The following is a 12,700-nucleotide window of genomic DNA, read 5'->3' on the forward strand; positions in this document are numbered from 1 at the left end:
TACAGCTGCAACATCGAGAGCATCCTGACTGGTAGCATCACTGCCTGGTACGGCAATTGCTCAGCCTCTGACCGCAAGGCACGACAGAGGGTAGTGCGTATGGCCCAGTACATCACTGGGGCTAAGCTTGCTTCCATCCAGGACCTCTACACCAGGCGGTGTCAGAGGAAGGCCCTAAAAATGACAAAGACCCCAGCCACCCCAGTCATAGACTTCTCTCTACTACCGGATAGCAAGCGGTACTGGAGTGCAAAGTCTAGGACAAAAAGGCTTCTCAACAGTTTTTACCCCCAAGCCATAAGACTCCTGAACAGGTAATCAAATGGCTACCTGGACTATTTGCATTGTGTGCCCCCCAACCCCTCTTTTATGCTACTGCTACTCTCTGTTTGTCATATATGCAAAGTCACATTCATGTACATAATACCTCAATTGGGCCGACCAACCAGTGCTCCCCATTGGCTAACAGGGCTATCTGCATTGTGTCCCGCAATCCGCCAACCCCTCTTTTACGCCACTGCTACGCTCTGTTCATCATATATGCATAGTCACTTTAATCATATCTACATGAACATACTACCTCAATCAGCCTGACTAACCGGTGTCTGTATGTAGCCTCGCTACTTTTATAGCCTCACTACTGTACTATTTATTTGCATATTGTTCACATAACACCTTTTTTGCACTTTTTGCACTATTGGCCTATAAGTAAGCATTTCACTGTACGGTCTACTACACCTGTTGTATTCGGCGCACGTGACAAATAAACTGTATATCGTGTATCGTTGTCAGTCTCTCCCGACCCCTCATGTCTCATCCTCCAGTATTTATGCTGCAATAGTTTGTGCCGGGGTGCTAGGGTCAGTCTGTTATATCTGGAGTATTTATCCTGTCTTATCCTGTGTCCTGTGTGAATTGAAGTATGTTCTCTCTAATTCTCTCTTTCTTTTTCTCTCTCTCTCAGAGGACCTGAGCCCTATGACCATGCCTCAGGACTACCTGGTCTGATGACTCCTTGCTGTCCTGTCCACCTGGTCATGCTGCTGCTCCAGTTTAAACTGTTCTGCCTGCGGCTATGGAACCCAGAACTGTTCACCGGATGTGCTACCTTGTCCCAGACCTGCTGTTTTCAACTCTCTAGAGACAGCAGGAGCGGAAGAGATACTCTGAATGATCGGCTATGAAAAGCCAACTGACATTTACTCCTGAGGTGCTGACCTGTTGCACCCTCTACAATCACTGTGAATATTATTATTTGACCATGCTGGTCATCAATGAACATTTGAACATCTTGGCCATGTTCTGTTATAATCTCCACCCGGCAGAGCCAGAAGAGGACTGGCCACCCCTCATAGCCTGGTTCCTCTCTAGGTTTCTTCCTAGGTTCCGGCCTTTCTATGGAGTTTTTCCCAGCCACCGTGCTTCTACATCTGCATTGCTTACTGTTTGGGGTTTTAGGCTGGATTTCTGTGCAGCACTTTGTGACATCAGCTTATGTAAGAAAGGCTTTATGAATACATTTGATTGATAACTCTTCCTGGAAGCGAGCATGGCTAAGATCTCATCCTGTGATGTGATCCTAATGATTAATAGCCATCTATGTACTTTTATTGGGATATATCATATCGTAAAAGCCTGAGGATTGGTATATTGTCAGTGCCAACAGGATCTGGCACATACAATCTGGTTTCATGATGGTTATGAAAATAAAAAGTCTTTACTTTTGCAAGCCCCCTCACCCTGAGCTGTGGTCGGGAACGTTTTCCTAAATTATTTAATCTGCTTCCTCGTTACCGAAGTTGGCACGATTTTAGCCATACCACATTGTGACAAGCCAGCATTGAAATTAACAAATGCTTTAGTTTAGAGACAGCAAAGATCAACAACCTGGTGGTCCATCCATTCCATAATCATCTGGCAAGGAAGCTGTCTGTGTGGTCTTTACTACTGACCAGTAACTGAGCCATAGGGTACTGTGTTCAGTAAGCATGCTGTTTGCAAAAACAAAACCCAAATAAAAGACTGACCAAGAAGAATATGCCTTCTTCAAACAAGAAACACAAACATTTGAGGAAATCCTCTGGCCTTCATGGTTTGCTGGCTTTGAAGTTGAGGTCTTTCCCCAGTGACACTAGCAGGTTTTGCTGTGTAAAGACCACACTATATAGCTGGGGAGCCAATAGGCTTGCTCCAGTCCAGAAGAGCTCAACCAATAGAAGCGCACTTGAAGCAAGCCCCCTTAGCAGTACACATTCAATCCTAATAGCACTGCTCCTTGGCAAGAGTCCAACAAAGTCACTTTAACAGGGTGATAAAAACAACAAATGACGGAGTACAGTAGTTGTCAAGTTCACCTGGCTTCGACTGAGCTTTAGTTTGTTCACAGAGTTAAACTTGGTATGTATTTTATCCATGACTGCTCTGGGGCCTTCAAAACCCACCTCCTTCCTCTCTCTGTTCTCACAGCTGGGAATGCAGGGCCTAGTCACAGCCCATTAAAGATTACGGATATCATTACTCTTTGTGGTGGGATGGACATCATCACCGTCTGACAAACAAAGCAGAAAGGACACACAAAGGACTTATGTTTCATCAACAGTGGCTGCTCCACTCAGGCTGAATATGTGATAGGTGGTCTTTTTCTTGGCTCTTCGTGGATAGAGGGCCATTAGCAGGGTCATATATAAAGCCTTTCCCACCTTGTAAACCCAGCTTTTGACAGTGAGAGAGCCCACTGCTTTAACAAAAAACGTTTCTCCACGGTCTGAGCTGCATTTGCAGTCTGAGGGCCACTAGACTTAACACCCCTATGAGAGAAATGCTGGATATCGTCAGGCACCTCACAGTGTACAAAAAATGGGCAATCTTCCCATGAGGCCCTTCCCACTCCCCTCCTATGTTCTGGAAGGAAGATTGCCCATTTTTTGTACACTGTGAGGTGCCTCCCTGGCCCTCTCTCTGAGAAGGTTTATAATAATCAGCTCGAGCAATGAGAATGGTGAAGGATTGAAGGCTATATAACTCAAAAGATAAATGTTAGTGGGAGAAAAATGAAAAACATGCGAGTTACTGCAAATAAGTGGAGGCAGAAGCAAAAAGCAGCCTTACATAAGAGTGGAAGGGGTATCTAAAATATGCAGAGGAAGTTGTCAAATTGTCACATAGGGCTCTGGTCAAAAGTGCACTATGGTGTCATTTGGGACGCATTCCATGCTTAAAACTTCTCCAGAGACAAGCTATTTTACCCAGTGACCACTTGAATGGCCCGTAAGTGGATTCAGTGACTGAGTTATCCTGCCCCTTCACTCAGGCGTAACATCACAGCATGGAAATGACTGCTAGCTTCCATTCCTGGTGGGCAGAACCATTGAGACGCAGGGTAAATCTGATTGAGTTATGACTCAACGTGTCGTATTTGTGTATGACATGGTGACATGTGTTTAATCATGGTACCTTAGTGCACAGGTTTGCCAATCATTATTATTAGAGGTGAAGTTCAAACAAAATGGCAGTCATTTTTTGAAGATGACATTAATCCATAATGGTAGGCTTCGACCCAAATGGCACCCTATTCCCTATCCATTTGGGACGCAGACGTAAAGTATGCTGACTCAGTGCAATGAATAGACAAATAAAAAGGATGAAAGACACAGCATTGCTACAGGGTCTTGTTTTCGACTCTGAGAAATCAAGTTGTGTGCACACATCAACCAATGGGCAATAGACGTACAGTATACAGTGCGTTTAAGGATCTTGATAAATGGGCATAATCATTCAGTCTGACAAGACCACGTAGAGATTCCTTACTCCCAGTCTTTGGGGGAAAAAACATGACATGCGTTCTTTATTTCTGTATTAGAGAGACAGGTTGATGTGATAATCTTTCTCAAGGCACACTTCTGCACTTCTGGTCCTGACAAAGACACATTTTTTATGTTTTCACATACACCAGATAGGTGCAGTGAAATGTGTTGTTTTACAGGATCAGCCATAGTAGTACAGCACCCCGGAAACATTGTCAATTTCTCATTAAACACTTTGGGAGCAGTATATACGTTTTGTTTTTATGTGCCCATTTCACCATTCCTGCACTTTACCCTCTCTCTGCCCTCCTTCATTACCTGGCTCCAAGTTGACACTGCCACTCCCACAACCATACAACAGGACTGGAACAGCAACTTACCTGCAAAAGACAAGAAACAAGAACACACAGACAGAATGAACACATTACATTACTGAAATAGAATGAAACCATATGCAGTTGTCTTCACGACCACAGCCCAAGGGCATAAAAAAACTAAGAACAAAACACCTACTCCCAAATGTTAAGTGTTATTGTGTAAGTTAACACATTAAATGCTGCTAGGTTTATAGTATGAAAAAAATGTTTAGGACATGAGACATTAAATGTGCACACTATTATTATTATTTTTAAGTCAGGAAGGATAAAACAAGACAAATACACCTCAGGAGGAAATTGCAGTGAATGTACCATGGAGAACCTGGACAGGAAATGGTTATCCACTTCATAACACTTAATCTCTAAAAAATAACTTGAAACCATAGTCTTAAAAAGAGGCCTCGGCAGTGCCTGGGTAAGTAGCATATGGTGAACTGGGAAGCAAACCAGAACGGTATGCAGTTGCTTTAGTAACAGTGCCACCTTCTGGTTGGTTCAAGCTAACGTTTCCTGAGATGCATTGCAGTCCATTACAGGATGTCTTGTGAGCTTCGGAGTTATGTTTCCCCTTTGTACAGGTCTAGGATCAGCAAATGCAAAACTGACCCAAGATCAGCATCTAGCCTGAATTCTAAATGGATTTAATATATATATATATTGTCACCCATCTACAAACAATACCCCATAATGACAAGGTTGTTTTATGCTAAATATATTTAAAATGAAATACAGAAATGTCTAATTTATATAAGTACTCACCCCCCTGAGGCAATACATGCTAGAATCACCTTTGGCAGGGATTACAGCTGTGAGTCTTTCTGGATAAGTCTCTAAGAGCTTTGCACACCTGGATTGTACAATATTTGCACAATATTATTTTAAAAATTCTTTAAGCTTTGATAGAAAGCCATTCATCAACACCAACACATTAAAAACACTATCCCAGAAACCCTAAACCCACTCCAATTTGCATACCGCCCCAACAGATCCACAGATGATGCAATCTCTATTGTACTCCACACTGCCTGTGGGAATAGGCTTTGTCGTGCCCTCTTCACAACTGTCTTGGTGTGTTTGGACCATGATGTGTTAGTGATGTGGACACCAAGGAACTTGAAACTCTCGACCCGCTCTACTGCAGCCCTGTTGCTGTTAATGGGGACCTGTTTGGCCCCACTTTTCCTGCAGTCCACGATCAGCTCCTTTGTCTTGCTCACATTAAGGGAGAGGTTGTTGTCCTGGCACCACACTGCCAGGTCTCTGACCTCTGCTTGGCCACACAGTCGTAGGTGAACAGGGAGAACAGGAGGGTACTAAGCAAGCACACCTGAGGAGCCCCCGTGTTGAGGATCAGCAGGGCAGATGTGTTGTTGCCTACCCTTACCACCTGGGGACGGCCTGACAGGAAGTCCAGGATCCAGTTGCAGAGGGAGGTGTTTAGTCCCAGTGTCCTTAGCGTCTTAGCTTAGTGATGAGCTTTGAGGGTACTATGGTGTTGAACGCTGAGCTGTAGTCAATGAATAGCATTCTCACACAGGTGTCCCTTATGTCCAGGTGGGAAAGGGCAGTGTGGAGTGCAATAGAGATTGCATCATCTGTGGATCTGTTTGGGCGGTATGCAAATGTGTGTGGGTCTAGGGTTTCTGGGATAATGGTGTTGATGTGAGCCATTACCACCTTTCAAAGCACTTCATGGCTACGGACGTGAGTGCTACGGGTCTATAGTCATTTAGGCAGGTTGCCTTCGTGTTCTTGGGCACAGGGACTATGGTGGTCTGCTTGAAATATGTTGGTATTACAGACTCAATCAGGGACATGTTGAAAATGTCAGTGAAGACACCTGCCAGTTGGTCAGCACACGTCCTGGTAATCCGTCTGGCCCCGCAGCTTTCTGAATGATGACCTGTTTAAAGGTCTTACGTTGGCTACGGAGAGCGTGATCACACAGTCGTTCGGGACAGCTGATGCTCTCATGCATGCCTCAGTGTTGTTTGCCTAGAAGCGAGCATAGAAGTGATTTCGCTCGTCTGGTAGGCTCGTGTCACTGGGCAGCTCCCGGCTGTGCATCCCTTTGTAGTCTGTAATAGTTTGCAAGCCCTGCCACATAAGACAAGCGTCGGAGCGGGTGTAGTATGATTCAATCTTAGCCCTATATTGACGATTTGCCTGTTTGATGGTTCGTCGCAGGGCATAGCAGGATTTGTTATAGGCTTCCGGGTTAGAGTCCCACACCTTGAAAGCGTCAGCTCTACCCTTTAGCTCAGTGTGAATGTTGCCTGAAATCCATGGCTTCTGGTTGGGGTATGTACGTACAATCACTGTGGGGACGACGTCCTCAATGCACTTATTGATAAAGCCAGTTACTAATGTGTACTCCTCAATGCCATCGGAAGAATCTGGGAACATGTTCCAGTCTGTGAGAGCAAAACAGTCCTGTAGTTTAGCATCTGCTTCATCTGACCACTTTTTTTATAGACCGAGTCACTGGTGCTTCCTGCTTTAAATTTTGCTTGTAAGCAGGAATCAGGAGGATAGAGTTGTGGTCGGATTTACCAAATGGAGGGCGAGGGAGAGCTTTGTACGCATCTCTGTGTGTGGAGTACAGGTGATGTAGAAATGTTTCCCTCTGGTTGCACATTTAACATGTTGATAGAAATTAGTTAGAACTGATTTAAGTTTCCCTGCATTAAAGTCTTCAGCCACTAGGAGTGTCGCCTCTGGGTGAGTGGTTTCCTGTTTGCTTATTTCCTTATACAGCTGACTGAGTGCATTCTTAGTGCCAGCATCTGTCTGTGGTGGTAAATAAATAGCCACGAAAAGTATAGCTGAAACTCTCTAGGCAAGTAGTGTGGCCTGCAATTTATCACAATATACTCTACTTCAGGCGAGCAAAATCTAGAGACTTCCTTAGATTTCGTGCACCAGCTGTTGTTTACAACTATGCACAGACCGCCCTCCCTCGTCTTACCAGAATGTGCTGCTCTATCTTGCCGGTGCAGTGTATATCCCGCTGGCTGAATATCCATGTCATCATTCAGCCACGATTCCGTGAAACATAGGATATTACAGCTTTTGATGTCCCGTTGGTAGGATATTCATGATCGTACCTCGTCTAATTTATTGGCCAATGATTGCACGTTGGTAGTAATATTGACGGTAATGGCAGCTTTCTCACTCGCCTTCTGCGGATCCTCACGAGGCATCCCACTCTGTGTCCTCTGTACCTGCCTCTTCCTCTTGCAAATAACTGGGATGTTGGCCTTGTCGGGTGTTAGGAGAATGTCCTGTGCGTCCTGCTTGTTGAAGAAGAAATCTTTGTCTAATCCGAGGTGAGTGATCGCTGTCCTGATATACAGCTCTTTTTTACCGTAAGATACGGTTGCAGAAACATTACGTACAAAATAAGCTACAAATAAGGCGAAAAACCAACATAATAGCACAATTGGTTGGGCGCCCTTAAAACTGCTGCCATTTCTTCCGGAACCATTTTAATAAGTGGAACGCAACCTGTACGGAGTGTAATCAGCTTGTTCAAGCAGAGAGTGTGACCATGACTGGCTGAATGTTGCCAACAGGATTGTGGCTCAAAGCAAGATTTATTTTCATACTTTTCAGGGCTTGACATTAACCTTATTAGCCACTAGTAGGATGTTTTTTCACCTGTCCGAAAGCTTCTTAAATTGACATACCGGTATTGATAATACCAGAGTCAAACTAAATCAACTTTCAAACAGGTGAGAACAGGGTAAAATAATCACATTTTAAAAGAACAATTTATAAATACTGCAAAAACAGAAATGCAGCTGTTTCTTTAAGTTCCAGAGCTAGCGTCTGATACAGATGTCACAAATACCCCTCTTCAAAACAATGATGTAATGCTCATCATCAACATTAACGATCCCTCTATTTCCATGTGTTCCAAATGGCACCCTATTCCCTACATAGTGCACTACTTTTGATAAGGAACTAGAGGGCTCTGGTCAAAAGTAGTACACTATGTAGGGAACAGGGTGCCATTGGCATGACCTCTGGAGAGGAAACTGAGACACCTGATGACCCCAGTTCTCCACAGACTTATGACATCATTCTATAGGGCTGTAGCCCTCTCAGCACTCTGGATTCCTATCCATTGTTTGGTGTCCTGAATGACACCCTACTCCCTATATAGTGCATTTCTTTTGACCTGAACCTATGGACCCTCGTCAAAAGTAGTGTCCTTCATAGGGAATAGGGTGCCATTTGGAACACACACAATGTCACTGTGAGCCCAGAATCAAATCAAATCAAATTTATTTATATAGCCCTTCGTACATCAGCTGATATCTCAAACTGCTGTACAGAAACCCAGCCTAAAACCCCAAACAGCAAGCAATGCAGGTGTAGAAGCACGGTGGCTAGGAAAAACTCCCTAGAAAGGCCAAAACCTAGGAAGAAACCTAGAGAGGAACCAGGCTATGTGGGGTGGCCAGTCCTCTTCTGGCTGTGCCGGGTGGAGATTATAACAGAACATGGCCAAGATGTTCAAATGTGAACAAATTGTTCGTGTTTCCAGACACCGGCTATCTATTATAACTACTCCCACCTACACTCAGGGAAACAACAAAGGGTCGTCTCAGGAGGACGCATAGGCTAAGTACAACCTGGAGTTTTTCCTCAATCAGAAAAACTCTTGAAACTGAGGTTTAAGTATCATGTACCTGTTTTCTGAATCAATTAAACCAGCACCCACTCTCTGTGTATTAACTGAACTTGCTTGAGTCTCCATTTTCTCAACATTGTGACGATCAATGCTGGAGACAGGAAGCAGGAATAGGGAGAACATTTAATAGACAACAGACATGAAACAGGACAGGAACAACGTCTGGACATGAACGCCAGAGGGCCTGACATTACCCTCCCCACCAGGGGCTCCACCCGGCGTCCCACCTGGGTGAGCCTGGCGGGCCGGCTGAGGCATGGGCACTGGACAAGCTGGCTGGGGCGTAGAAGCCCGACGAACCGACAGAGGCGTGGGAGACAGGCGAACCGGCTGAGGCGTGGGAGCCTGATGATCCCGCTGAGATGTGGGAGCCTGATGGCTGGCTGAAGCATGATGTGGGGTGGGCGCCTGACGAGCAAGAAAAAGCTCTCAAGCTTGCTGAGGCACCCCAGGTTCCTTCGGTGACGGCACCAGGACCCAACGTCACCAACAAAAAAACAAGGCCTCCCTGATGCTTCCAATTTTGGTGTCAGCATTCTGTGAGGATCGACGCTGGAGACAGGAAGCAGGTATAGGGTGAAAACTTTATAGATAACGGACATGAAACAGGACAGGAACAGTGCATGGACAGGGGACAAAATAACATCAGTGCAGACACAGGGAACAAATGGGGGAGCAGACAACTATAGACGGGGCAAACAACAAAGGGAAGGAGTCCAGATGAGTCCAATGAGCGCTGCTGCGCGTAATGATGGTGACAGGTGTGTGTAATGAAGGGCAGCCTGGCGCAAAACGACATTACGACAATAATGCTGACACAGGGAACCAACAGAGGAACAGACAGATATAGAGGGGGCAATCAACAAAATTAAGGAGTCCAGGTGAGTCCAATGAGCGCTGATGCACGTAATGATGGTAACAGGTGTGCATAATGAAGGGCAGTATTTGGTTTTAAATATACTAAGTATCAAAAATAAATGTAATTGCTGAAATATACTTAAGTATCAAAAGTAAAAGTATAAATCATATAACATTCCTTATAATTAGCAAAGCAGTCGGCACCATTTTCTTGTTTTTGAAATGTTCAGATATCCAGGGGCACACGCCAACACTCTGACATTATTTACAAAATATGCATTTGTGTTTAGTGACTCCGCCAGCCCAGAGGCAAAAGGGAAGCCCAAGTGTTATCTTGATAAGTGCGGGAATTTGACAATTTTCCTGTCTTACTAAGCATTCAAAATGCTCCTGATCCCAGGGACCGTCATTTTGGTCGGCGTCCTGTGGCTGGAGCCGCGAGTCGGGGAGCGGGTACTGTCACGTGTGTTCCCTCTCCGGGCTCTACCACCAGGCTGCTCATTATGGCGCACACCTGTCACCATAGTTACACGCACCTGCGCGTCATCAGACTCACCTGGACTCCATCACTTCCCTGATTACCTTCCCCATATATGTCGCTCCCTTTGGTTCCTTCCCCAGGCGTTATTGTTTCTGTTCCAGTGTTAAGTCTGTGCGCTGTTCGTGTTTCTTGTTTTGTTTCATTTTATGTTGCGTTTATTTATTAAAACACTCACTCCCTGAACTTGCTTCCCAACTCTCAGCGCACATTGTTACACATACCCAAAAAAACAACTGAAGTAGTACTTTAAAGTATTTTTACTTAAGTACTTTACACCACTGAGGCTAGACTGGACACTGGAGTGGTGGTTTGTTTTCATCAACTATGTGTGTACCTATGATGAAAAATACAGGCCTCTCTCATCTTTTTAAGTGGGAGAACTTGCACAATTGGTGGCTGACTAAATACTTTTTTGCAACACTGTAAATATATTTAATTTAAAAGTCAAAAAATGTATATACCAATCCCAGATTGTCCCTTTAATTAACTTCTTGCTCCTACTTGAGACGCCGATGTCTCAAGTAGACACCTGGAAATGCAAATGCGCTACGCTAAATGCTAAATATACTCGTTAAAACTCAAACGTTCATCAAAATTCACATGCAGGGTATTGAATTAAAGCTACACTCGTTGTGAACCTAGCCAACAAGTCAGATTTTTAAAATGCTTTTCGGCGAAAGCATGAGAAGCTATTATCTGATAGCATGCAACACCCCAAAATGCCTGAATGCGATGTAAACAAAGATTTAGCTTAGCCGGCACTACACAAAACGCAGAAATAAAATATAAAACATTCATTACCTTTGACGAGCTTCTTTCTTGGCACTCCTATATGCCCCATAAACATCACTATTGGGTATTTTTTTCGTTTAAATCGGTCCATATATACCCAAAATAGCTTTCCATGGAAGCTGTGTCATTCAGAAAAAAACATTGTTTTTAAACGCTGCGTCATTTTTTAAAATTAAAAAAGTCGACGATAAACTTTCACAAAACACTTCGAAATACTTTTGTAATCCAACTTTAGGTATTAGTAAACGTTTATAATCTATCAAAATGATTACAGGGCGATGTATATTCAATAGCTCCTCGTCTTCAAATCAATGGCTGCCAATGTGCACATTCAAAACATCCTGGTGGAGACCGGAAGAAATTGAATCCAGTTAGTTGGATTTACCAAGAAAAAAGTCCCTGGAAAATGACGACAATGGCGACATCGTGTGGAATCTGTAGGAATTGCATGCAGGTCGATAATTAATTTTGTGCCCTTTTAACAACCCATGAAAGTGACGCATGGAAATAATTTTTAGCTTTCAGAGAGCAGTTTTTCTTGCGCTTTTCGATGAAACACACGATCTGTTATAGTCACAGCCGTGATTTAACCAGTTTTAGAAACTTTAGAGTGTTTTCTATCTACACATACTAATCATATGCATATACTATATTCCTGGCATGAGTAGCAGGACGCTGAAAAGTTGCGCGATTTTTAACAGAATGTTCGAAAAAGGAAGGGGTAGACTTAAGAGGTTTTAAGGGAGAGATAGATTGAGAGTGGAGATACAGTGGAGAGAACAAGTATTTGATACACTGCCGATTTTGCAGGTTTTCCTACTTACAAAGCATGTAGAGGTCAGTCATTTTTTATCATAGGTACACTTCAACTGTGAGAGACGGAATCTAAAACTAAAATGCAGAAAATCACATTGTATGATTTTTAAGTAATTAATTTGCATTTTATTGCATGACATAAGTATTTGATCACCTACCAACCAGTAAGAATTCCGGCTCTCACAGACCTTTTAGTTTTTCTTTTAGAAGCCCTCCTGTTCTCCACTCATTACCTGTATTAACTGCACCTGTTTGAACTCGTTACCTGTATAAAATACCTGTCCACACAGTCAATCAAACAGACTCCAACCTCTCCACAATGGCCAAGACCAGAGAGTTGTGTAAGGGATAAAATTGTAGATCTGCACAAGGCTGGGATGGGCTACAGGACACTAGGCAACCAGCTTGGTGAGAAGGCAACAACTGTTGGCGCAATTTTTTGAAAATGGAAGAAGTTCAAGATGACGTCAATCACCCTCGGTCTGGGGCTCCATGCAAGATCTCACATCGTGGGGCATCAATGATCATAAGGAATGTGAGGGATCAGCCCAAAACTACACGGCAGGATCTGGTGAATGACCTGAAGAGAGCTGGGACCACAGTCTCAAAGAAAACCATTAGTAAACACTACGCCGTCATGGATTAAAATCCTGCAGCACACGCAAGGTCCCCTTGCTCAAGTCAGCGCATGTCCAGGCCCGTCTGAAGTTTGCCAATGAGCATCTGGATGATCCAGAGGAAGAATGGGAGAAGGTCATGTGGTCTGATGAGACAAAAATATAGTTTTTTGGTCTAAACTCCACTCGCTGTGTTT

The sequence above is a fragment of the Oncorhynchus clarkii genome, chromosome 32 (genome assembly GCF_045791955.1).
Source record: "Oncorhynchus clarkii lewisi isolate Uvic-CL-2024 chromosome 32, UVic_Ocla_1.0, whole genome shotgun sequence".
NCBI classification, from domain to species: Eukaryota; Metazoa; Chordata; class Actinopteri; order Salmoniformes; family Salmonidae; genus Oncorhynchus; species Oncorhynchus clarkii.